Below are 6,399 nucleotides of genomic sequence, written 5' to 3' on the forward strand. Positions count from 1 at the left end.
CAGGCCCACTCTGCAGAGACTGAATCGAGATCTCCTGCATCTGAATTCAGGGCCAGGATCAGACGCTGGGTCAGGTTGGAGTTGTGTCCATGGTGGCCCCTTCATGAAGCGGGGGAGAACCTCATGAGGCCATGGAGCTTTTCCCACGCTGGGAGTTGTGAGATGATCCACACCACAAGGATTCCATCTGCCGAACTATCAAGTCCTTTAGGATGACTCCAAGACGCAGCATACAGAAGGACTAAGAGCATGGTTCTAAGGATGGATGCCTGGGCACCTAACCTCGCATTCCCATTGTCTCCTAGCGACAAGGCAGGTTCGATCTGTTGGCTCTGAGGCAGCAAACAGGGGACTGAGTTGAAATCTGGCTCGCATGAGGATGAGTCATAATGTCTGTTTGTGTCCATGGACACCTTGGAATGGGGCGGTCACTCAGGGCCCTTGAAGGATTCTCCTAACTGGAGGGTTTGACAGAGGTCCAAAGAGCAAGTTTCCCTTGTGGAGACAAGAGGTGTTCTGATTGGTGCCTCAGGAGCCCCTCATATGCTGTTTCTGAAACCCAGGCTCTGAGGAGAGATGCCTGGAAACCAAAGCAAAGGTTCAGATTAGGGCCTAGGGACCTATCAGGGACAATCCACTGTCTCTGGGGAAATCCGTCTGCTGCCTGAGTGGAGGTAATTCCTCAGCTTATGTCAGATCACCCCTATTGTCCAAGGTAGCCTACACGATTGGGATGGCCTCGGGGACCTTGGAGGTTTCTCCAAATCTGTAGGTTTGTGGCCAATGGAATAAGCAGAGTTTCCATGGAGAGGGCAGGCACAGTCCTGTGGTTTGGCTCCAGGGGCCCTTGCCTGTAGGATGCTTGGGACAGGGCTGTGGGGACAGAATTCTGAAAACACAATCTGGGCTTAGCTTTGGGGCCGAGGGTACGACAGGGGCAATCTAAAGACTGTGAGGGGAGCTCCTCGGGATATGAATGAAGGACGAGTGTGAGGCAGTTGCTCGGGCTTAAGCCTCTAGATTTTCTGTCAGTAATGACCGTGGAATGTAGGGGTGGCCTCATGGCCCATGGATGAATCTCTCTCTCTCTGGGGATTTTGACCTGCTCCAAAGAGTTTGGGGTCATTCTGTGGGAAGGGAGGAGTTCTGTTTTCTGCCTCAGGTGTCCTTCAAAAAGAGGGATTCCAGAGTAGAGCCCTGGCTACAAGACACTGGAAAACCCGAGTTCTGTATAGGATTGGGAGCCTATTGACATGGCAAGAACCATAGTGGGCTCTTGGTCCAGTGACTGAGAGGCCTTACTCAGATCAGGCTGAGGATCACAATGCGTGTTTGTGCCCATGTCGGCCCCAAGCATCATCGTGGCCTCATGGGCCATGCTAGATTCTCCTACCTGAAGCCTAGAGACCATGTCAACAGCAAGGTTTCTTGCCATGGGGATGGAGGAGTTCTGATTTCTGCATCACATTCACCATGGAGCAGTGATTGGAGATACAGGGTAGTTTCCGAAGCCTGAACACCCAGCTTGGGAAGAGATGACGGCCTATGGCCATGGCGTGTCCCATGTGCTGGGTGTGGGGCCAGCTGTCTGGGTGAGTCGGGAGGTCTGGGCTCAGACTGTTTCCGACAGAACATTAGTGCCCAGGGTAAACTATATAATTGCGGTGCAGTCGAGTGGCATGCAGGTTGATCCTCTTTGGGGGTTTCTGGGCAGCCCCATATGGCAATGTTTTTCTTCTGGCGGGCAGGCAGAGTGTTGCATTGTGGCTCCGGAATTCCAATCTGGAGGGCTTGTGGGCCAGAAGTGTGAGGAAGGAAGTCTGAGAACGTAAGCTAGGGTTAGGATCCAGGTGAGGACATGAAAAGTCCACGCTGCAGAGGCTGAATCGAGATCTCCTGCATCTGAAGTCAGGGCGAGGATGAGACGTTGGCTCATGTTGGAGTTTGTGTCCATGATGGCCCCTTCATGAAGCGGGGGAGAACCTCAAGAGGCCATGGAGGTTTTCCCACGCTAGGAGTAGTGAGATGCTCCAAACTAGAAGGATTCCTTCTACAGAACTATCGAGCCCTGTTAGATGGCTGAGGACGCCCCATACAGAAAGACTCGAGAACATGGTTCTAAGGATGGATGCCTGGGCACCAAAACTCGCATTCCCATTGTTTTCTATCCAACACAGATTCGATCTGCTGGCTCTGGGGGGGGTTAGTTGAAATGGACTCTCCTGAGGATGGTTACTAATGTGGGTCTGTGTCCATGGAGACCTTGGAATGTGGCGGTGCTCATGGCCCCTGAAGGATTCTCTGACCCAGAGGGTTTGTCAAAGCTCCAAAGCGCAAGTTTGCCTGTGGAGACGAGAGGTGTTCTGGTTGGTGCCTCAGGAAACTCCACATGCTGGTACTGGAAACCCGGCCTCTGAGGAGAGATGCCTGGGAACCAAAGCAAAGGTTCAGATTAGGGCCTATGGGCCTGTCCAGACAATCTACTGTCTCTGGGGATATCTGTCTGCTTGCTTGAGTGCAGGTAGTTGCTCAGCTTGTGTCAGATCGCCCCTACTTGTCCAAGGCAGCCTACACAATTGGGATGGCCTCAGGGACCTTGGAGGTTTCTCTAAATCTGTAGGTTTGTGGCCAATGGAATGTGCAGAATTTCCGTGTAGAGGGCAGGCAATGTCCTGCAGTGTGTCTCTAGGTCTGCCGCCTGGAGGGTTTGGGGGCTAGGGTTGTGGGGAAAGAAGTCTGAAAACACAATCTGGACTTAGGTTTGGTCCCGAGGTATGCAGTGGCGATCCACAGGCCGTGAGGGAAGCTCTTCATGATATGAATGAAGGGCGAGTGTGAAGCATTTGCTCAGGCTAATGTCTCTGAATTTTGTGTCAAGGATGGCCGTGGAATGTAGTGTGGCCTCAATGGGCCATGGACGAATCTCCTTCTCTAGGGATTTTGTCCCACTCCAAGAGATTGGGGTCATTCTTGGGAAGGGAGGAGTCCTGTTTTCTGCCTCAGGTGTCCTTCCAAAAGAGGGATTCCTGGCTACAGGCCACTGGAAAACTCAAACTGTGGTTAGGATTGGGAGCCTATGGGCATGGCAAGAAACATATGGGGGCTCTTGGTCCAGCAACTGAGAGGCCTTACTCAACTCATGCTGAGGATCACAATGTGTGTTTGTGCCCATAGCGGCCTGCAAGCATTCTGGTGGCCTCATGGGCCATGCTGGTTTTCTCCTACCATGAATCCTGGACCACCATGCCAACAGCAAGGTTTCTTTCCGTGGGGATGGATGATTTCTGATTTCAGCATCAGGTTCACCACTGAGATGTGATTGTAGATAAGGTCTAGGTTCTGAAGCCTGAAAACCCAGTTTGGTAAGAGATGATGGCCTAATGCCATGGCATGTCCCATGTGCTGATTGTGTAGCCAGTGGTCTGGGTGTTGGTCAGGAGGTCCGGATTCAGGCTGTATCTGGGAAAACAAAACAAAACAAAAACTTTAGTGCCCAGGGCAGAGTACCTAATTGCGGAGCACTCGAGTGGCTTGCAGGTTGATTCGCTTTGGGGTTTCTGAGGAGGCCCAAAAGACAATGTTTTTCTTCTGGTGGGCAGGCCGAGTGCTGTGTTGTGGCTCCGGAATTCCCAATCTGGAGGATTTGAAGGACAGGAGTGTGAGGAGGAAGTCTGAGAATGCAAGCTAAGGATACGGTCTGTGGCGAGGACACGGCAGGCCCACTCTGCAGAGGATGAATCGAGATCCCCTGCATCTGAAGTCAGAGCGAGTATCAGGCATTGTCTCAGGTTGGAGTTTGTGTCCATGATGGCCTCTTCATGAAGCAGGGGAGAACCTCATGAGGCCAGGGAGGTTTTCCCATGCTGGGAGTTGTGAGATGCTCCAAACCGCAAAAATTCCTTCTGCAGAACTATCGAGTCCTGTTGGATGGCTCCAGGATGCCCATACAGAAAGACTCGAGAGCATGGTTCTAAGGATGGATGCCTGGGCGCCCAACCCCGCATCCTCATTGTCTCCTAGTGACAAGGCAAGTTCGAGCTCCTGGCTCTGGGGGAGCAAACCAGGGGACTGACTTGTAATGGACTCTCATGAGGATGGGTCATATTGTGGGTTTTGTCCATGGAGACCTTGGAATGTTGCAGTGGCTCAGGGCCCTTGAAGAATTCTCCTAACTGGAGGGTTGGACACAGCTCCAAAGAGCAAGTTTCCCATGTGGAGACGTGAAGTGTTCTGATTGGTGCCTCAGGAATCCCCCATATGCTGGGACTGGAAACCAGGTCTCTGAGGAGAGATGCCTGAAAACCAAAGCAAAGGCTCAGATTAGGGGCTCGGGTCCTGTCTGGGACAATCTACTGTCTCTGGGATATCCTTCTGCTTGTCTGAGTGGAAGTAGTTGCTCAGCTTGTGTCAGATCACCCCTATTAGTCTAAGACAGCTTACAGGATTCGGATGGCCTCAAGGAACATGGAGGTTTTTCCAAATCTGTAGGTTTGTGGCCAATGGAATGGGCAGAATTTCCTTGGAGATGGCAGGCACAGTCCTGCGGTGTGGCTCCAGGGGCCCCAACCAGAAGGTGTGTGGGCTGGGGCTGTGGGGACAGAATTCTGAAAACACAATCTGGGCTTAGATTTGTGGCCGAGGGTATGGCAGTGGTGATCTACAGACCGTGAGGGGAGCTCCTCAGTATATGAACGAAGGGCGTGTGTGAGACGATTGCTCAAGCTTAATTCTCTGGATTTGTGTCAAGGATGGCCGTGGAATTCGGGGAGGCCTCATGGGCTATGGATGAGTCTCCCTCTCTGGGGATTTTGACCAGTTCCCAAGAGTTTCAGATCATTTGTGGGAAGGGAGGAGTCCTGATTTCTGCCTCAGGTGTCCCTCCAAAAGAGGGATTCCAGAGTAGAGCCCTGTCTACAGCTATTGGAAAACCCAAGTTCTGTTTAGGATTGGGAGCCTATGGGCATGGCAAGAACCATATATGGGCTCTAGGTCCAGCCAATGAGAGGCTTTACTCAGCTCACATGAGGATCACAATTCCTGTATGTGCCCTTGTCGGCCCCCAAGCATGATCGTGGCCTCGTGGGCCATGCTGGTTTCTCCTATGTTGAAGGTTGGACACCATGCTAACAGCAAGGTTTCTTGCCATGGGGATAGAGGCATTCTGATTTCTGCATCAGGTACACCCCTGTGTAGTGATTGTAGATAAGTTCTAGGTTCTGGAGCCTGAAAATCCAGATTGGGAAGTGATGACGGCCTAAGGCCATGGCGTGTCCCATGTGCTTGGTGTGCGGACAGCTGTCTGGGTGTTAGTCGGGAGGTCCTGACTCAGGCTGTTTCGGACAGAACATTAGTGCCCAGGGAAGACTATATAAGTCAGGTGCAGTCAAGTGGGGTGCAGCTTGATCCTCTTTTGGGGTTTCTGGGGAACCCCAAATCCAAAATTTTTCTTCTGGTGGGCAGGAAGAGTGAGAGTTGTGGCTCCGGAATTCCCAGTCTGGAGGGCTTGTTTGCCAGGAGTGTGAGGAATGGAAGTCTGAGAACGCAAGCTAGGATAGGTCTGGGCGAGGAAATGGCAGGCCCTCTCTGCAGAGACTGAATTGAGATCTCCTGAATCTGCAGTCAGGGTGAGGATCAGAGGTTGGCTCACGTTTGAGTTTGTGTCCATGATGGCCCCTTCATGAAGTGGGGGAGAACCTCATGTGGCCTTAGATGTTTTCCCACGCAGGGAGTTGTAAGATGCTCCAAACCACAAGGATTCCTTCTGCGGAACTATCAAGTCCTGTTGGATGGCTCTAGGACACCCCAACAGAATGACTCGAGTGCATGGTTCTAAGGATGGATGCCTGGGCACCCAACCTCGCATTCACATTGTCTCCTAGTGAAAAGGCAGGTTCAATCTGTAGCTCTGGGGGAGCAATCTAGGGGGCTGAGTTGAAATGGACTCTCCTGAGGATGGGTCATAATGTGGGTTTGGTCAATGGAGACCTTGGAATGTGGCGATGGCTCAGGGCCCTCTGATGTATTCCCCTAACTGGGGGTTGGACACAGGTCCAAAGAGCAAGTTTTCCATGTGGAGATGAGAAGTGTTCTGATTGGTGCCTCAGGAAACCCCCATATGCTGGGACTGGAAACCAGGCTTCTGAGGAGAGATGCTGGGAAACCAAAGTGAAGTTCTGATAGGGCCTAGGAGCCTGTGAGAGACATCTACTGTCTCTGGGGACATCCATTGCTTGTCTGAGTGGAGACAGTTGCTCAGCATGAGTCAGATCGCCCCTTTTTGTCCAAGGCAGCCCTACACAATTGGGATGCCTTGGGGAAATTGGAGGTTTCTCCAAATCTCTAGTTTTTGGCCAATGGAATGGGCAGAGTTTCCTTGGAGATGGCAGGCTCAGTCCTGCG

At 52.0% G+C, this 6,399-nt stretch overlaps 1 long non-coding RNA gene across 1 annotated transcript; it reads left to right on the forward strand.

The window, feature by feature from the left end:
- The first annotated feature begins 281 nt into the window (after positions 1 to 281).
- Positions 282 to 5,958, forward strand: LOC125100417 (uncharacterized). The gene is made up of 3 exons (XR_007127545.1): positions 282 to 325; positions 4,094 to 4,098; positions 5,904 to 5,958. It is a non-coding gene; the product is annotated as an uncharacterized LOC125100417 (long non-coding RNA).
- Positions 5,959 to 6,399: the final 441 nt, after the last annotated feature.

Source organism: Lutra lutra, chromosome 5, assembly GCF_902655055.1.
Source record: "Lutra lutra chromosome 5, mLutLut1.2, whole genome shotgun sequence".
NCBI lineage: Eukaryota > Metazoa > Chordata > Mammalia > Carnivora > Mustelidae > Lutra > Lutra lutra.